At 41.3% G+C, this 21,106-nt stretch overlaps 1 long non-coding RNA gene across 2 annotated transcripts in view; it reads right to left on the reverse strand.

Annotated features, from left to right (window-relative positions):
• LOC109495688 overlaps positions 1-18,089 on the reverse strand; it is a 33,311-nt gene extending 15,222 nt beyond the window's left edge. The window contains exons 1-3 of one of the 2 annotated variants that reach the window (XR_006591706.1): positions 17,464-18,089; positions 7,341-7,433; positions 6,366-6,919 (exon numbers count right to left, since the gene is read on the reverse strand). This is a non-coding gene — a long non-coding RNA (uncharacterized LOC109495688). Of the gene's footprint in view, positions 1-6,365; positions 6,920-7,340; positions 7,434-17,463 lie in introns of those variants that run through there. The other variant, XR_006591705.1, reaches the window with a different exon arrangement.
• Between the last annotated feature and the right edge of the window lie 3,017 nt (positions 18,090-21,106).

A 21,106-nucleotide genomic window follows, 5' to 3' on the forward strand; every position in this document is an offset into this window, starting at 1 on the left:
TTTTTTAATTACAAAGACGATGAAGCTGAGTCATGGAGATTTTTGAGCACTATGCTTTTCTAGCGATACATATACTAGTGGTTCCCCAAACTTGCAGATGATCAAACCACAAGGGGAGGTTTTTATAAATGTACATCTACAGTCCCCTTCCTGCCCCCAATTCTGATTCAGTAGGCGTGTGGGGTGGGGCCCAGCAATCTGTAAAGCACTCACCCCACCGACTCCTTTGCAGGGCTAAGTTTGGGATCAGACAGCAGATAAACAAAGGTGCAGCAAAACAAATGGTGAACCACACCTCCCCCAGCCCGACTATAAATCTTGTGGATAAAAGAGAGTTCTTGTAAAATTTAGGAGGATGCATCCTCGAATGCTAACGCTGTTAGTAAATATCAGTGGTATTCTTCATTGTCTTAACTTTTAAAATTCCCAATGAAATCCTAACCTTAAAAAGTTATTTCAGGACATGACCTTGTCTCCCGGTTCCTGTTTATAGTGATGAGCTCCACATATCTCTGCGCCTGAAACAAAGACTCCTGAGCCAGGCCCTGTGTTTGCTAATTTCCCTCAATTCGCTCCCTTAATCTTCACAGCAACCCCTGGAAATAGCTACTCCTATCCCTGTTTCACAGACGAGGAAGCGGAGGCTAGGAAAAGCAAATCGTTTTAGGGATAAAGCCAAGATGTAAACGATGTCTCTTACTGGCTTGGTTGGGTTGGTTGGTTATTTGGCGGAATTTACACATGAGATTTGGATCTGTTCTTTAAAAAATCTGAGGCCCGGTAGAATCCTCAGACACTCGGCAACATCGATTGGGGTGGGCATCGTGCCAGGTGCCAGGCAGATACAAAGAGATACAAACAGCTCCCTGCCAGAGAAGGGCCCTTCCTGGCCCCTCACAGGGTGGTGGAGAGGAAGAAGGAGTGATCTCCCACGAGGTTCTTCTGGACTTCGTTCAATTATCCGTCCCATTGTCTCCAGGAGCATAGTCTTTGCCATCTGAACTGTCACATCTGCACTCTTGACTCAGAAATGTGTTCACCCGAATCGTGGGCGCAGAGGTCGTGTGAGGGACACTGGTGGGAGGGGCTGACTGGGGCCCTCTTTGAAAGCCTTCACAGAGGATGTGGCTTGCGAGCTAAATGTTGAAGGATGAAAAAGACTTCACTAAGCAAAGGGGAGAAAGGGTGTTCTAGGCCCAGAGCAGCACGTGCAGAGCCTGCCTGGTCTAGCAGGAGACCTTAAGGCTAAGGCACAGCTGAGGGCAGGGGCCACGGAGTGGGGAGGGAAGCTACACAAAGACAAAGAAAGGGATTGTATGCTGTGTGAGGAGTTTAGATTTTAAAACATGCACAAGGAGCCAACAGTGGTTTTAATGCAGCAGTCACAAGACAGAATTTGTATTTTATTTTATTTTTTAATGTTTTTTCATTTTTGAGAGAGAGAGAGAGAGAGAGAGAAAGAGACAGAGCGTGAGCGGGGGAGGGGCAAAGGGAGAGGGAGACACAGAATCCGAAGCAGGCTCCAGGCTCTGAGCTGTCAGCACAGAGCCCGACGCGGGGCTAGAACCCACAGACCGGGAGACCATGACCTGAGTCAAAGTTGGATGCTTCAGCGACTGAGCCACCCAGGTAGCCCCTGAATTTGTATTTTAGAAAGCCAGTGCTTGCCACAGGGTGGAGAAGGAGCTGTACACAAGCACACAAGGAAGGCTGGGGGGACATGCCAGGACATATCCAGTCCAAACTAGCACAAGGATCCTGAGGTTAAAGGAGGGACTTCTTTGGAGAAATTTCTCAGGTTGAGGGTGCAAGCTTTGGAGTCTGGTGGCTGAAAACTGGCTTCAGACCTCTGTCTGTGACTCACAGGCAAGTTTTGGGCAGCCACTTAGGTGGTTGGCTGCAGGCTGAGGGGAAGGGGGGAGAGTACGGGAGCCTCCAAGGTCTCTAAGTGGGCGGGTGAAGGCACATGTCATCAACCAGGCTGGGGACACAGAAGAAAGAACTGTGTCTGCAGGAAAAGGCAGTGCGTTTGGTTTTGAACATGTAGAGTTTGGGATGCCTACAGGATTTTCTTTCCAATAGGTAGTTGGAGACACAGATTTTAAAAATGGTCAGAACCAGAAGAGCAGATTCATGAGTCATTTGAGAGCACATTTGAAGCCCTGGAAATGGAATTTCGGGGAACGCTAATTCATAGGGCATATTGACGGGAAACCAGAGTAGCGATTATTTTGTTCAAAATGGAACCTGTAGTTCAGGTTTATCCAAAACACATACTATAAATGCACGCTGAGCACCAACTACATGCCAGGCACTGCCCTGGAGCCTACGATTTGAACAAGCAGACCAAGCCAGCAAGAGCTCACACTGTCACTGGGGAGATAAGGCAGTCCACCCACTGTGGGAAGACCACTCCGAGGGAAGTAGGCAGAGGGCAGAGATGCTGAGTGCCTGTGGGAGGCCCATGCTAGCTCCAGGGGTCAGGAGGCTCCTTCTAAGCCCTTTATGGGCATTATCCCATTAATCCTTACAAAAACCCAATGAGGTAATATGGTTATTATCTTCACCTTAAAAATAAGGAAACCAACCTATAGAGATGTTAAGTAACTTGCCCCTAGTTACTTGCTAGGTAACAAGGGAAGAACAAGACAGGGATTTTACTAGCTTACAGCTAGTAAGCTTTTCGAGAAGCCCTTGACCCAAACAATCTAGCTCCAGACAGAGTTCATGCTCTTCCCTCCTCCATGAATTGCCTCTCGCTGTCTGATAAATGCTCAGAGAAAATGAGACTTAAAGAAGGAAGAAGAGACTAACAGCACATCACAGTGGTTAAGAGCACAGTGGTTCAGGTTGTATCTGGAAATAGCAAGCGGTTGGTGTCTGCTATATTATTATTTAAAGCATGACAGCTTCACAAAGAAGTGGTCAGAAGCCCCAAATTTAAATGTGAGCTCACTATTTGCTAATTCTGTAACCTGGGAACAGAAAATGACCTCTATGAACCTGTTTGGTTTTTTTTTTTTTTTTTTCATCTAGAAAATAAATCTAACTCACAACTCAAAGATTATCCTGAAGATAAAGGGATATAACCACATGAAACACATATCAGTCTCGAGCACACAATGTTGCCCTCAACAGCTGGTGGAGCTGGAGAAAGGTCCCCGTTGCAGATAACACACCATCACTTCTGCATAAAAAGCTGGAGTTCAGAGTGGACACAGCATCTAAAACAAGATTGTTGGGGAACCTGGCTGTGTCAGTCCATGGAGCATGCACTCTTTAATCTCAGGGTCATGAGTTTGAGTCCCATGAGATTACTAAAAAAAAAAAAAAAAAAAAAAAAAAAAAAAAAAAAAAAAAGAGTAAACAGGGGCACCAGGGTGGCTCAGTCGGTTAAGTGTCCGACTTCAGCTCAGGTCATGATCTTGCAGTTCGTGGGTTTGAACCGCTTGTTGGGTTCTGTGCTGACAGCTCAGATCCTGGAGCCTGCTTCAGATTCTGTGTCTTTCTCTCTCTGCTCCTGCCTTGCTCATGCTCTGTCTCTCTCTCTCTCTCTCTCTCAAAAATAAATAAACATTAAAAAGAAAAAAAAAAAAACAACAAACTACTACAGTTAAAAAAAGTAAACAAACCAAGATTGTTAATGATTATTAATTGTTAATAGCAATGAATAACTGATATTCTGACAAAAAAAAAAAACCTAGGTGGGATAAAAATGTCACTTTGGGAACTCCAACTGGTCTTAACAGTTATTAAAGAAAAGTAAATTAATTTTATGAGCCACTGTGAAAATTAGCTTAGGTACACTAAAGGGAAGTTTATTTCACTGAAACTCAGGCCCTTCCAAAGTGACTCAATCAAAAGGACAGGCTTCTTCTGCATTGTACCTTTTTCTCCCTCTACTTTCCTCATTCTAAGATAAGAATATTGGCCAGGTGCCTGGCTGACTCAGTCAGTAGAGCCTGAGACTCTTCATCTTGGGGTTGTAAGTTTGGGCCCCACATTGGGTCTAGAGATTATTTAAAAATATAAAACCTAAAAAAATAAAGTAAAATAAAATATTGCCCCCTACAAGGTAGAAACAAAATTTCAAAATGAAAGCAAATTAGCTCTTGGGAAGAACAGACACCAAGATCCCAAAGTGCCACATAAAGTTCCATAAGAGGGACCTCCACTGTGCCATGGGGGTCCAGGAAGATGGCTCTCAGCTGGCAGGCTCATGCATGGGTGTAAAAAGAGCATTTGATCATGGCTTTGAAGGACAACCTACAGGGGGCACCTGGGTGACTCAGTCGGTTAAGTCTGACTCTTGATTTCAGCTCAGGTCATGATCTCTCGGTTTGTGAGATCGAGTCCTGTGTGGGGCTCTGCGCTGACAGCACAGAGCCTTCTTGGGATTCTCTCTCTCCCTCTCTCTCTCTGCCCCTCCCCTGCTCACACTGGCTCCCTTTCTCTGTCTCTCTCTCAAAAATAAGTAAATAAGTAAACAAAAAAAAAAAAAAAAAAAAGAAGAAGAAAAAAAAAAGAAAGGAAAGAAGGATAAACTACAGTGGCCCCTGGCTGGCTCAGTTGGTAGAACATGAGCCTCTTGATCTTAGGGTTGTGAGTTCCAGCCTCATGTGGGGGGTAGAGTTTACTTTAAAAGTAAATAAATATATATCTAAAGGACAAACTACAGTTGAAGAGAACACCAGCAAGGTGCCTCCTCTGGCATCAACCACTCCCCTAGTCCTGACCACCCAGCCACAGAGGCAGCTCTGTTCTTCAGTGCACCTGGGCCATCCCTGCCTAGAAGCAGCTCCAGGTGAGCAACATGCCTGGGCTGTGAGTGAGCTTCATATGGCTCGTCTCAGGAGGAATATCACCTCCTCTGCAAAGCCTTCCCTGAGCACCTGCGCTTCTAAGGCTCCCACACAGATATGCCCACTTACCCTGGACTCCCCGCCCCAGCCCCTTGCCCAACACACCCAACTCCACACAAAGTCACGTGAACATTCCATTTCGCTTTCTTTATAGTACTTACAACTATGAAAAATGATCTTGTTTGTTTGTTTGTTTTTACTGGTTTCTTTCTGCCCCTCCCATCCTCTGCTAGAAATCGTAAGCTCCGTGCACGCCTAGATACTGCCTTTCTGGTTCACCCTTACATTCCCGGCACCTGGCAGGAAGTAAAGAACTCACTAAATATTTATTGAATCAATAAAGTAACACAGAAGAGCGTGATCAAGTTGCAGAGGCAGAAAAACAAGAGCTGCATTTGAGAAAATGGTGAGTAGCTCATTTTGGTGCAGCCAGGCACGTACAGAGGAGGCTACGCGGGCTGCTTGCAGAGCGTCTGGCTGGGGCCGCCGCGGTTTGGATTGAGCAGATAGTGAGAAGCCTCTGAAGTGTCTGGCCCGGAGAGCCTCTGAACAGATCGGTCCTTAGGGAAGGACTGCAAATATAATGAACTGAAAGGAAGCTAGAAAACCCGAGAGAAAACCATTGGTTACCACTAAAATTGGCAAAAATTAAGAAGCCCGATAGGGACGTAATGTACAGCTTAGTGACGATAGTTAACCATACCACATTGCATATTTGAAAGTTGCTTAAGAGATCTTGAGTCCTTAGCACAAGAAAAAAAATTGTTTTTAAATAAATTTTAAAGGAAGCAAGTCTAACAAGTGTTGAGAGTATTTAGGGAACAGTTTTCAAACAGTTGAAAATCAATTTGGTGATATCTCTTGAAAGTGATATTTGGCATATTTAAAATGTAGTGATTCTACATGCTGGTATCCAGCCTAAAAAACTAACACCTGTATCTGACATAGGTAAAAATAATGTAAGCATTGTTTATGTTCGCTAACATTGTAAAACAATCCATATCTCCCTAATAGTCTGTGTTGTGTATGAATAAATAAGCAAATAAAAGAATGATCCTGTAAAAAATAAAATAAAATAAAATAAAATTTTAATATAAAAAGATCCCATATCCACTAATGGACTGATTAATAAAATGTAGTATTATTCATACCATGAAATACCAGGAAATTATAAATAATTTATATCTGGTATATTTATATATAAATATAAATATATATGGATAGATATATGTATATATGGATACATGGATAGATATCAAAAAACATTCAGTGAAAGTAAGCAAATCATAGAAAAATAAGTACACATGGAACCATTCATATGTATTTAAAATCATAAAACAATACTACATATTAATTACGGGTGCCATAAACATATAGAAAATACATCTTTTTTACACGTTTATTTTTGAGAGAGAGAGAAAGAGCATGCATGAGTGGAGGTGGGGCAGAGAGAGCTGGGAACAGAGGATTTGAAGCGGGCTCTGTGCTGACAGCAGTGAGCCCGATGTGGGGCTTGAACTCATGAACTGTGAGATCATGACCTGAGCCAAAGTTGGATGCTCAACTGACTGAGCCACCCAGGAGCCCCCATATAGAAAATATTTTTAAAGCACATATCAAACTAAACAGGGGTTCTATGAGGTGAGGACAGAAGGAAGAAATGGAAGTCGAATTAGTATTCAAAGGAAACTTGACCTTATCTCCAATGTTTTATGTCATTAAAAAATTGAAACAGATATGACAAAAATAACAATAGCTGTTAATTTGGGGTGATGAGAATATAGTCCATCACTTGGAATCAGAAAAGGGATGCTTGACACTGATGGAAAGCCTGAAGGGCTCTCAGGACCGGGTAGATTGGTAGAGGGTCTAAACAAGTCTGAAAGGATGGAAAGCTCAAATTTATACTTTTTTTTTTTAATTATGAGAGGCACCATTAAGAAAACTAACAAACATTGGGTTCCATTTTTGAAAGGTTTGCTGTGTTAAGGAGGCCTCGACTTGATGTCCAGCAAGAAGACAGAATTCAAAACCCAAGCTGGTGCTTAATAGTGGTCCTGGGAAAGTGAGGAAAAAAATGGGTGCCTCAGTTTCCTTCAAAACAAATAAACAAATAACTTTTTTAGGGTCTCTAGAGGATTCACTCTGTACTTTTGGTTTGTTTACAACACATACAGAAACCCATACTCAGTGCCCTCCACTCAATGAATAAATATTAGTTTCCCTCTTTGAAAGTCAGGTTACTAAATTTAAATACACGTTTCTAGAAGGACTGGGGGGATTCTGATCCCTGACAAGCAATTAACCATTCCAGTAAGGCAACTTGTTAACAGTTTCCTTTCAGTAAGCAACATAGATTAACAGAACAAGCAAGGACCCAAATTCACAATGTCCAAACATAAAACTGTATTTTGAAGTCAAACGCCCTATTCTTACATAAAGATTATCAACTTCTAATTTTCAAAAGAATCCACTTACCCTTATAGTGGTGCCTGACTGGCTCAGTCAGTACAGCATGTGGCTCTTGATCTTGGGGTTGTGAGTTCAAGCCCCATGTTGGTGTAGAGATTACTTAAAAAAAAAAAAAAAGGAATGCATTTGCCTTTATTAATATGTACCCCCTCTAATATTTCATAATTACAGGTTTGTTTAGTGCCATCCTATCCTTTTATAATGTGTTTTGCAACCTCTGAAAAAGTCAATAGTCTGGGGCGCCTGGCTGGCTCAGTCGGTAGGTAGTTGCAGTCATGCAACTCTGGATCTCAGGGTTGTAAGTTCGAGCCACGTTGGGTGTAGAGATAACTTAAAAATAAAATCTTAAAAAAAAAAAGTCAATAGTCTTAGCTCTTCCCTAAAGAAGGAAACACAAGACAGTGGGTGACTAGTCAGGGTGACTCACGGACAGAGTCAATAACTGGAACTCAGAACCCAGGGAGCCTGGCATCCTCCGTTCCTAAAACCGCAAGGCTTCTGCTAACCCCAGCAGAATTTACTTCTTCACTTCGCTTCTTTGAGGACCTGGGAACCAGAATATCAGTTTCCAAAGTTTTCTCCTTCAAAAGTAGTCAGCAGTCAGAAATAAAGGTTGGCCTGCAAGTTGTAGCCTTTAAAATTGTTTGAGTATCTGAATTTAAGATTCCATTTTCTAACCTCTGCTTTTTAATAAGGCATAGCTAACCTCCTCGGGTACCACCTAACAATCTCCGTAACTAACGTAACTTTGCTGGTGAGCTTTTTGAGGAATCCTCTTTTCAGACCGGGTTACATACAGATCAACTGGTACTGTTTAAATGATTTGCTGTTTGTGTTTGTTCGAGTTAATGCTATCTTGGACACGCTCAGCTCCTAACAGCCACAGGGCTGGTATGCTGAAACTGACCTTATAAAGCCAACAGTTAGTGACTCTGTATACAAGGATTTAAGAGATTATTTTACCCGAATAAAGTTGCTATGTAGCCATCCGGAGTGTATGGCGTTTCTTTCCATTAACATACTGAAGATTTTGTAAGCACTTGAAATTAAATGGCTTAAAAAAAAAAAAAAAAACTAATATACTAAAATGTAGGTTTACTGACAAAATCAGATATTTTCAGTGATAAAGCCAACCTGACTGTGGTTTCTGATTGTGCTTTCCTCCTGGGACTTTAAAACGCCTTCACAAATATTTTTTTCACCATCACATATTTCTCATTCCAATTTTATATGTTTTTTAAAAAAGGAACTTAATCACTTATTCAAAGTCACACAGCCAGTTCAGAGCAGAAGTCAAATAAGAGCCCGAATTTAATATAGAAAACTAAGAATCTGATATTGTGTGTCCTTTTCACTAGGCTGTATTGCCCCCTTATTTTATTTTCCTAACAAAAAAATAATTGTTTACATATCAGTTAAAGTGGTCACATTGGAAAGCTAGCATTAATTATCAGCAGGTCCTTTCTTGAAACAACAAACACAATCAAATTTGTGCTCAAAAATAAGCTATAAATATAATGTTATATCTTATCATTTCATCTATAAGTTGAAGCCTTCATCATATTCATTAATTAAGATGTCATAAATCTTTTCTATCCAATCGCTTAAATGTCCTTAAACTAGCATACAAAACACCAAAACGCACATCAGCCACACAACACACACAAATCCATCACTCAATCTCGGTCCATTAGTCTTGCCAAGGTCAGTATCGAGTATTCCTGAAATTTTCACTTGTAGAATGAATGGATGTTTTGTAAGGATTATCTATTCAGGCAGAAAAAAAAAAAAAGGAGGGGTGTCGGGGGATGAAAACAAGAAACAATTAGCTATTCAACTGGTACTGAGCAAATTCCAAGTATGAAATCCTTTGTTTGTTTTTATTTTGTTTTTGTTTTTCTTACCTACCGGAGGACTCCAATTCACGAAAAGGAATACATCTTGTGAGATTTTTCTAGAGCTTTCCACAGACCTCTGTGGAGACCCTCCTTGTCAGTTTTGGCTCCATTTTGGCAGCCCGGGACTGGAATTTAGAGCTGTCTATTTGCATTTCAACACCCTTCTTTTGTTTTCTGTCCTTCCAGAGATCAGCCAGTTCAAATAGCAGGTAAGGTAGTTAGATCATTCCAATGACCCTAGAAAACTCAAAGGAGAAAACTTGTCCAAACAATCCGGTTATTTTGGCTAAAAACTACCACTTACTTCATTTAGCCAAGCCTACAAAGCCCAAGCTAGACCATCGTGTTAAAAATTTACCTTAGATTGTTCTTAATACTCTCACAGCCCAAGAGAAAGGTTAGAGTGATTGGTGAGGAGGAGGAGGGGAAAGGAGGGGGCAGTTTTGCCTTCTGGAATCTCTCCTGAATAAATATCAACAAAATGTTGAAACGGTCATAGGAATTTACAGGTCACAATATTGCATTCAATTCTGAGAGCAACAGCCTCTATCACTTCTGCTGAAGGAGCTCTCCTATGAGGCACTAACACAATTAAAAGAGAAAAATGCGGGGTGTCTGGCTGGCTTAGCTGGTAGAACATGTCACTCCCTGTCTCAGGGTGGTGAGTTCAGGCTCCATGTTGGGCTTAGAGATTACTTAAAATAAATTTATATATTTTTTAATGTTTGTTTATTTTTGAGAGACAGAGAGAGCAAGAGGGGCAGAGGCAGAGAGAAAGGGAGAGAGTGAATCTGAAGCAGGCTCCACACTGTCAGGGCAAAGCCCTATGTGGGGCTCAAAATCATGAACCGTGAGATCATGACCTGAGCCAAAGTCAGACATTTGGTCGACTGAGCCACCAGGCGACACAAAATAAAATAAAATAAATAAAATAAAATAAAATAATAAAATAAAATAAAATAGAGAGAGATACAGAGAAAGAGGGAGAAATGCTTGTTAGGTGGAGAGCATTGGAGAGAGTAGGGTCTGAAGGACACCTAGATCCAGATGCAGCTGGTATAGAATGCCTGTCACACAGGCTCAGGTGACCACATGGCCAACATTCTGTCATGTGACCCAGAAGACAGCTTTCCAAGAGTTTAATATTCCAAGAAGCAGCAGATAAATATTTGCAAAGTTGCATATTTTTTTAATGTTTATTTATTTTGAGAAAGAGAAAAAGAGCATAAGCAGGGTAAGGGCAGAGAGAGAAGGAGAGAATCCCAAGCCAGCTCTGTGCTATCAGATCCTGCGCGATCCCATGAACCCTGAGATCATGACCTGAGCCAAAACCAAGACTCGGCTGCTTAACTGACTGAGCCACCCAGGCTTATTTTTGTTTATTTTTATTTTTTACATTTATTTATTTTTGATAGAGATGCATCTAAAAAAAAATTTTTTTTACACTTATTTATTTTTGATAGAGACAGAGCATGAGCAGGGAAGGGGCAGAGAGAGAAGGAGACACAGAATCAGAAGCAGGCTCCAGGCTCTGAGCTGGCAGCACGGAGCCTGACACGGGGCTCGAACTCACTAGATCATGACCTGAGCCAAAGTCGGATACTTAACCGACTGAGCCACCCAGGCACCCCAAGTTGCGTATTTTTAATAGGCAAATCCCCCAGGGTCCATCTTGAAGGTCAGTGTTTGGAAAAAGACTGTAATTATAATGAGGCCATACAGTCACAGATGAGAGATGGAAGGGACTATGAAGTTCATCTCCTCAAGGTCCATGGTGACACAGCCTATTTGCTTTGGGCCTGGAACTGCGGGGTAGGCCCCACAGCCATGCTCTTGGGCTTTTGGTTTCCAAACCCGCCTACATGAGATCCACAGTGAGATCAGATTATGTGGAATCCCGGGAGATAGCAAGTCAGCCCAGAATGAAGATACAGCTGCATAGATTCCAAAGGCTGGAACTTGTTGTCACCTGAAACATCCATCTGAGAAATTGCTGACTCCCAGGCACCCCTCGATGTGCATCTCTCCTTCTAACTTGCATGGTCTACAGCTGCAACTGTTCTTAGAACTATTAGTGCCTCCACTGGGTGGCTCAGTTGATTAAGCATCCGACTCTCTGTTTGGGTTCAGGTCATGATCTCACAGTTCATGCGTTCCAACCCCACATCGGGATCTGCGTTTACAGTACGGAACCTGCTTGGGATTCTCTTTCTCTGTTCCTTCCCTATTTGTGCTCTCTCTCTCTCAAAATAAATAAACGTTAGAAATAAAAAAAAAAGAAACAAAGAAAATGTGCTGATCCCTCTACTTCCTCCCAATTCATCAGCCCTCTGCTTTTTTCACTCTCCTCTTTATCAAGTTTGACTCCATGTTATAATATCCTTGTCACAAATCCATCCAGAAAAACATCAGCCCTGAATGAACCCACTCATCTCTTTCCCCCTTGCTTGTATGCAAGCAGTCACATTCTGCTGGAGAGAATCAAAAGAGTAGATAGTTTCATAATCCCCAACTTCAAATGGGCCCTTTCCAATAACTACTTGGAATCTTCTCCACCATTCTTACAGTTTCGGCACACCTATCTCCCTTTACCTCTCCGTCTTTTAGTACTCAGATGAGGGCGCTCCAGACCTCTTTCTTCCAGCCGCAGCCCTGCTCTGTCTCCCAGTTCATGATGAATGGGACTCTTCCTCTGTGTGTTCAATCCTTCCACCTGTGCTTTATGTTCTCTCCCGTCATCTTCAGCCACAACACTTTTATCACTTTCTTCTCAAATCACACATCAATTCTATCAGAAAAGCCTACCGAGTCTGCCTTCAAACTATGTTGAAAATCCAACCATTTCTCATGATCACCACTGCAACCAACCAAGACACAATCATCTCCCAACTAGATAATTAATGGTCTCTGAGCTTTGCCCCTCACAGTCTATTCTCAACATGGCAACCCTAGTGATCTTTCAGAATCATAACTCAGAGCATGTCCTCCTTTGCTTAAAATCTTCCAACGGCTTTCCATCTACCCGGAGTAAAAGCCAAAGACTCTATGAAGGTCTTTAAGATTCCATCAGCACTGTCCAACAGAACTTTTTGTGATGATGGAAATTATTTCTATTTCACTATCCAATATAGTAACCACTAGCTACATGTGGCTATTGAGCACTTGGAATGTGGGTAGTGCAATTAAGAATTATGGATCTGTGGGGTGCCTGTATGGCTTAGTCAGTTGAGCATCTGACTCTTGATTTTGGCTCAGGTCATGATCTCACCGTTCGTGAGATCCAGCCCTGCCTTGGGCTCTGTGCTGACAGCACGGAGCTTGCTTGGGATTCTCTCTTTTTCTCTATGCTCCTCTCCTGCTTGCACGCGTGCACACACTCTCTCTCTCTCTCAAAAAAAAAAAAAATTAAAAAAAAGAATATGAATTCGTATTTTTAAATAACTGATTTACATTAAAATGGCCACCTATGGCTAGTGGCTACAATTTTGGAAAGCACAATTCTATGTGACCTCTTCCCATCCACCCTATCCTCCATTTCCTGACTCTATATCACACTAAAAAATCTCCTTTAAAGTCAGGTGATGTCACTTCTCTGCACAAAAATCTCCATGGCTGGGGCATCTGGGTGGCTCAGTCGGTTGAGCCACCTGACTTCGATTCTGGTCATGACCTTGCAGTTCATGAGTTTAAGCCCCACATCGGGCTCACAGAACCCGCTTTAGATCCTCTGTCCCTCTCTCACTGCCCCTCCCTCTCTGCCCCTCCCCAGCTTGTGCTCTCTCAAAAGTAAATAAAATATATTTTTTAAAAATCTCCTTAGCTTCCATTTTACTCAAAATAAAAGCCAAAGAATGTGCTTATTTTAATGTACAAAGCTTTATATGATCCAGCCACCCTACCCAGCTCTGTGGTCTCAGTCCCTAGTCCCATTCTCTTCCTTGTTTACTCCATTCTAGCCACAACACTGGCCTCTTTAGTAGAACATACCAAACATGCTGCTGCCTCAGGGCCTTTGCTCATACTGTTCTCTCTGACTGGGATATCTTCTGCCCAGCATTCGTATCACAAGTTCAGAGCACCCTCACTTCTTTCAGGAACACTGCTCCAATGTCTTCTGGTCAAAGAGGCTGATCTTATTTGACCCGAAAGCCCTATCCAAAACAGCATCCCTCCCATCCTATCACTCTCTATCTTATCTCCATACTCTGTTTTTGTTTTTGTTTTGTTTTTTTCTTTTTTTAATAGCACTTATCTCCATCTGGTGAATCCTGTTTGTTTACTTATTGTCTGTCCACTCGGCAGGGCAGGACCTCTTTCTGTTTTGTTCACAATAGTACCCCTAGTACCTGGTTCATCATAGGCATTCAAAAAAACAAAAAACAAAACAGCTGAATTTGATGAAAGAATATGGATGGCTTTATGATGCTAAAAGCTGCTTTCAAACTTTCAAACTGTCTCAACCCTTCAGGCCTGACATCCAGCACTTTCCTGCAACTATCCCTTGGGGAGAGGTTGAGAATTGGGTTCCTCTCTAAATATAGCATCCTCACGTGCAAGAGAGTAGCTTGGTGCTTTTACTATATTAGCTTGAATCCACACAACAACCCATTTTACTAGTAGAGAAGCAGACAGGTTAAGTAAACTGCTCGAACTCAGCTAGAGTGACCTTCACCTTGCCTCTCATGATGAAGTTTCCATAGTCAACTGAAAAGCCTTCTAAGAGCAACTACATTAAAGTGACCACAAACTTCATGATTAAATCTCTCTTCTGACTGTGCCTTCATAGGAGAAAATGAGAATAGCTACTATTATTAAGAGACTAAGTGAAAAATAATTCAGTTGAGCTAACAGAAAGTGACTGTATCCTTTATTCCTCCCCTAAATGGCCAAAGTTGTGGTTTTGTTTTGTTTTGTTTTGTTTTCTTTTATCAAATTGCTTTTAGATTTTAAAAATGCTATGCTAGGGGCACTTGGGTGTCTCAGTCGGTTGAGTGTCCAACTTCAGCTCAGGTCATGATCTCACAGTTTGTGGGTTTGAGCCCCACATTGGGCTCTGTGCTGACAGCTCAGGGCCTGGAGCCTGCTTTGGATTCTGTGTCTCCCTTTCTCTCTGCTCCTCCCCTGCTTGCACTCTGTCTCTTTCTCAAAAATAAAAATAAATAAATAAATAAATAAATATGCTAAATAAAATATCGTTGGCCTTCATGTTTGAAAATGTTGCTGCTGAGAATGCTATTTTTTATGCTAGAATTTTTACAGTCAGCAAATAAAGTAATGGTCAGTAAATTCAAGACCAGTTACACAGATCGGATCAACTTCCTCTCAACCTGCTGGACAAGAGTGAGTGCTATTTTTTTTTTCCTGGTTTTATGTTTAACGTATTAATGAGGAACAGGGATGGTCTCAGTAATTTCAAGCCATAGGTGGTTAACATAGTTATAGCCATTAGTTCTAATTATATATGCCATGAAACCTTTTAGTGGAAATGTCAAAATATAAACATTGGTTTGTGTTTCACATCCTGTTCTTTTCCATTGTTGTCTGACAGAACCACCAGTGAATAGGGAAATTACATCTTGGGCTACAAAAATGAAGATACAGGGGCGCCTGGGTGGCTCAGTCAGTTAAGCATCTGACTCTGATTTCAGCTCAGGTCATGATCTCACGGTGTGTGAGTTTGAGCCCCGAGTCCTGAATCATGTGCAGAGCCTGCTTGAGGTTCTCTCTCTCCCTCCCTCTCTCTCTGCCCCTCCCCCACTCGCACATGTGCCCTCTCTTTTCCTCCGAAAAATAAACATTTCTTTTTTTTTTTTTTTTAATTTTTTTTCAACGTTTATTTATTTTTGGGACAGAGAGAGACAGGGCATGAACGGGGGAGGGGCAGAGAGAGAGGGAGACACAGAATCGGAAACAGGCTCCAGGCTCTGAGCCATCAGCCCAGAGCCCGACGCGGGGCTTGAACTCACGGACCGCGAGATCGTGACCTGGCTGAAGTCGGACGCTTAACCGACTGCGCCACCCAGGCGCCCCTAAACATTTCTTTTAAAAATGAAGATACAATTGGAGTCACCCACTGGACAGAGAACCTAAAAAATTTTAGGGACTTTGGGACTCTTGCTTCCAACATTCTTGCTTGTCAGAGGGGGAAACCCAGCTCAAAGCACAGGCACCATGAGATGTGTGGCCAGGACTAAAGCATCCTGACTTCCTTGCAGTTCATGTGTTTCCACCAAAACCCAATGATTATCTTCCAATTGGTATAGGGAAGGGGAGGAGGGAGAATTTCCATAGAGGACCTGCATATGACTCTTCTGATACTATTCACGGTTATGAATTGCAAATTACTTTTCAAAATGACTTCTCTCAAAATACCCAGACACCTGGCCCCAGACTGCCAACCTAATGCTAAAATAGGCACCTTGATCAGCTCACCCTGTGACTTCAACCATTCAGCTGCATTTGACCACAGAGACAGACATCTCTGCCAAAAGAAATATGAACAGCCCTGGGAACTGATTACAAAATTGGGATTGGTCCAAACTTTTCAAAAGTGATGGCTCTGTTGTCTGGAATGTCTCACAGCCAGGACATTTTTCTCGACAAGTCAGCTCTATGTAATGAAAGCAATTAGAAGAAGTTCAAATGTGCACAGAACTTGTCTCTCTGCCTAATATGGAAATAATAATTAACTGTCCAAAATGTAAGCCCTGGATCATGGCTGATGATTCACCTTTAAGTTGTGCAAAGAAGGTCAAACCTTTTGTAAAACAGTTTAACAATGTGTATCAAGAGTCATAAAAATGTCTCTTCCCTTTGACACAGTAATCTTACTGCTGGAACTGATCTTAAGAAATGATCCCCGCCCCCACCCTCACCCCAAAAGAGATGTTCACTACAAAATGTGAATCAACTTAGATGCCCAATAATAGGGAAAATGTTAGTTATGGTACATCTTTCTAATGAGATATTACACAGACATTAAAAATGAATTATGAAGAGGGGTGCCTGGGTGGCTCAGTCAGTTGGGCGTTGGACTTTGGCTCAGGTCATGTTCTCACATTCACGGTTCGAGCCCCGCGTCGGGCTCTGTGCTGACAGCTCAGAGCCTGGAGCTTGCTTCGGATTCTGTGTCTCCCTCTCTCTGACCCTCCCCTGTTCATGCTCTGTCTCTCTCTGTCTCAAAAATAAAAACATTAAAAAACAATTTTTTTTTTTAAAGCAGAACACAGGAGTACCTGGGCAGCTCGGTCCGTTAAGCATCTAAACTCTTGGTTTCAGCTAGAGTCATGATCTCACAGTCTGTGAGATCAAGCCCCATGTGTGGCTCTGCACTAACAGTGCAGTCTACTTGGTATTTTCTCTCTGCCCCTTCCCCACTCACTCTCTCTCACATTCTCTCTCTCTCTCAAAAATAAATACATAAATTAAAAAAAAATTTTTTTAATGTTTATTTATTTTTGAGAGAGAGAGAGAGACAGAGCACAAGCAAGGGAGGAGCAGAGAGAGAGAGAGAGAGAGAGAGAGAGAGAGAGAATCCGAAGCAGGCTCCAGGCTCTAAGCTGTTAGCAGAGAGCCTGACGCAGGCTTGAACTCACAAACCACGAGATTATGACCTGAGCCAAAGTCGGATGCTTAACCATCTGAGCCACCCAGGCGCCCCTAAATACATAAACCTTAAAAAAAAAAGCAGAATACAAATTATATGTGCATTATGATTGAGACCGTATCCAAATCTTGTTTGTTTTGAGAGAGAGAGACAGAGAGAGTGCATGTGCAAGCAGTGGAGGGGCAGAGAGAGGGGGAGAGGGAATCCTAAGCAGGCTCCACACCCAGCACAAATCCCACGAGGGGTTGATCTTATGACCATGAGATTATGACCTGACCTGAAATCAAGAGTCAGGCACTTAACTTACTGAACCACACTTACAGCTCTCAAATCTATTTTCATGCAGAAAAAACAGAAGGTAGGATAATGGGTTATTCCCCCCCCCCTTTTCCCTTAGCTTTTGGTAATGTTGATCTACTGTTTTGATCAATTTCAAAAGAAAAAAGTGTTATGTACAATGCTCCATACTCTGCTCTGTATAAATAAGTCAGTACATAAATACTTTTAAAACTATAAACAGCTTATTTCAAAATATTTAGCCATTAAAAATTGGGAGCAGAGTACTTGTCCAACATTTGACAGCCGACAGAATACTCACATCAGTATTGCCTCAACCCCCTCTTACCTGTCCAAAGTCAACCCAGATTCACCGGAGTCCAGGATACAGTCAGGTTGACCAGGTACACGTCTCCGCCCCTAGGGAACTCCCTCTCCTAAAGAAACTGGTTGTGTTATTCTGTATCCCAAGCTCCTACTATTTCTACAGAGGACCCAGTTTGTGCAAAGCTCTGGGGCCATCCCCTGCCCTCTGGAAGGCAAGTAAGTCCTATCGAGACTGGACTTTGGATCCTAGCTCCAAAGGTAGAAAAGTACACAGCTATGAGGACTTTGTTTTGATGTTTTTTTTTTCCTCTAAAACAGATTTTTCACACCCAGTGAACCTGGACGTCCCAGCCCTTCACAGGCAAATAAAGAGTGGGGCCTCTCTTCTTGCTTTGCGTCTGCTACCAAAAGCAGTGAATCACCCCACAAATCGTGTGGGGAATGAGCCTGAACGCTGACTACTTGCACTCTGCGTTCATGTAGATATTGGTCATCAATGTTCGCACACGAAAGGAGACAGAGTTGTTCTTATCTAATCATTAAAAAGGAAAAATAAAAAACCTACCAAATTCTACTGATTTGTTTCACTGCCTTGAGACCAAAATGTTCATAAGAACTCAGAAATCTGTCTAGAGAAGTCATGCTATTGCTAAGCTAATGCTTAGGAAACTCAGACATGGTCATTTTGGTATGTCAGTAAATAATAAGAAATGAAAATAGACCCCATTTTATATATATATACATATATATATATATATATATATATATATATATATATATATATATGTATATACTGTTTCAAATGAATGTTCTGTCAATAATTCTTCAAAGGGAAAAAATTTAAATTTCACAGCATTTGTTTTTGATCTATCAAACTCTTTCTAAACCATCATACCTATGTTGCTCAAAAATTGTTGAGACCTTGGGTCAAGGAGACACTCGCGTTGGCTTTCAAAAGAAAATGTGCTTCTCTACACTAAAATGGCCACTTAAGCAAGAATGTGGAAATGATTTATCTCACAATGTTTAAAGTTGGATCTTTACTCTAGCTATGTCATGACTGCACAATCAGTCAGGGACAAGTAGTTATATGCTCCTAAACAAAGAAAAGCACTCTAATGGCCAAAAGAGTTGAGTATCTAACATAGCAAAATTACCTTAATAAAAGGTAAATTACCCACATCCCAAAGAATAAAAATCACTGATAACAATAATGCTTAAGTGTTAAGAACAGCAGAACATGAAATAGGTCTATTTACATCACATAAAGATTGCCTTCCCAATGTGGTCTTAAGTTAAGAAGTGATATTAACGCTGTATTATTGTAAAGTCAGCAATGAAAAAGAAAAGGAACCATGTGGCATCACCAGAGACTATAACCACATGAGAGCAGAGATTATTATTTATTTGGTTTCCTGCAGTATCTCCAGGACCTAGTAGGTTCTCAATAAGTATTTGTTGAGTAAATGAATGAATGCACAAATAAAGGAACAAAGCTCATCAAAATAAAAATATAGTTTGAAATGTGAGATTATAGAGGCAGGCATACTTGCCTTAAGTCATTAAAAAGATTCTGCTTAGAAGTGAATATGTTTGCTACATACCGTATTTAAAAAGTGGGTGTTAAAATTTAAGTACAGATCCCACATTTAAAACATGGCTAGGAGCGCCAGGGTGGCTCAGTCCGTTAAGCATCTGACTTTGGCTCAGGTTGTGATCTCAAGGTTCAAGAGTTGGAGCCCCGCAAAGGGCTTTTGCTGACAGCTCAGAGCCTGGAGCTGGCTTCGGATTCTTGTCTCTCTCTCTCTCTCTCTCTCTCTCTCTGCCCCTCCCCTGCTCATTCTCTCTCTCTCTCTCTCTCAAAAATAATAAACAATAATAATAATAATAAACCATGGCTAAAGTGTTCATTGAACCAAATAGGAGCTATTCTAAAGATTGTCTCCATAGATTCAAACATATTGGAGTTTCAGAAGTTTCTTGGTCAAGTTGACTAATGGACTCAGAGGCTGTTCCTAGAAGTGTTAGGAACTGAAACACAGTCCAAGATTGATCTTAACTCTTCCCAGGGTTACAGTCTAAAGCATACCCCACCCCTGTTTTACTCTAGCTCACCACCCTGTGTCCTTCCTTTGTAGCACTTATCACAATCCGGTTATCTTGTTTGCTATTCTCTGCTTACTTCACTAGAATGTTACTTCCAGGAGAGCAAGAACCTTGACTCTCTTCGTTTATCAGTGTATTCCAGCACCTGACACAGTGCCTGGTACCTAGTAGATATTCAAATTCTTAAAAATGAATGAATGAGTGACTAAATGAATAGTAGACCCAAGGTGAGGTAAATAGCTGCTTACTGGCTACGGGAAGGCATATGTAAAACTATTCTTAGACTGCTGCCCTAGGCTGCTATACAACAATATGGAATTCTGTTTTTAATTAAGATTTGGTAAAAGGCATTGTAATTGACATATCCATGGATAAGTGATACAAGTCTTCCCATTCCAGACAGATTCTAAGAAAGATCTTGACAGCTCAAAGTTTAAACTGCTCTCAAGTATAAGAAGAGGCTTATATTTCCCAAAATAAGTTTTTAAACATTAAGGTATCTAAAACTGCAAGATTCCGGCTACAAAATCATCTGCAAGTCCATTCAATTTAACAAGCAACTATAAATCTCCTGCCATCCTTATTTTTATCAGTGGTATAGTAAAAATACTCAATTCACTAATTCAATGGTGAATTTGTAGATTCTCTATCAAAGACATTTTAATTTCTTCATTTTGTCTTAACCTGTAACTTTAGGATACTCTAGTTTTCATTATATCTGGATTCTTAGGAAAAGATTTTACTTAACAGGAACTTTTCTTAGCAGCAGTAACTGTGAAATTGAATCTAGGTGTAAATTTACTGCCTAGCCTAACTAACTGCAGTGTATTTATTTTGCATTCCCTGAATTATTCCATGGTTTTGCAATATAGTCCATTTCCTTGGGCGCATCACGTCTATGGTACAAGTCTACTTTGAATAATTTTAGGGTGAAAAGATTCTGCTGGTATCAATCCACACATTTGTTGAAAATGGGACTTCTGGGGCACCTGGGTGGCTGATTTGGTTCAGCGTCCAACTTCGGCTCAGGTCATGATCTCACAGTTTGTGAGTTCAGCCCCACGTTGGGCTCTGTGCTGACAGCTCGGAGCCTGGAGCCTGCTTCCCATTCTGTGTCTCCCTCTCTCTCTGCCCCTCCCCCACATGCTCTGTCTCTCTCTCTCTCTCTCTGTCAAAAATAAACATTAAAAAAAAAGAAAGAAAGAAAGAAAATGGGACTCCCAACAACCTAGATGAATACACACCAGATCAACCTTCTTGAGATATATTCAGACATGCTACACATTGATAGGTCATGGTATTATCATGGTAACTTAAAGCCTAGCTAAAAATTAAGAAAGCATAAAAGTTCAACATTCATTTTTAGCTGTTTTACTTGTTTTCATCACCTTCCCATACACTGGGTTCGATATTATACAGTTTTTGCCTCTATCAATAATCATTCCAAAACCAGGTATAGCATGGATATTATTAACTCAGTTATTTTACCTTTGTGCAAATATTATAGCAACAGTAAAGGAAATTAGCATAAAGAAGGAAAGGATTAATGGCATAATACT

Source organism: Felis catus, chromosome F1 (assembly GCF_018350175.1).
Source record: "Felis catus isolate Fca126 chromosome F1, F.catus_Fca126_mat1.0, whole genome shotgun sequence".
In the NCBI taxonomy this organism is placed as follows: Eukaryota; Metazoa; Chordata; class Mammalia; order Carnivora; family Felidae; genus Felis; species Felis catus.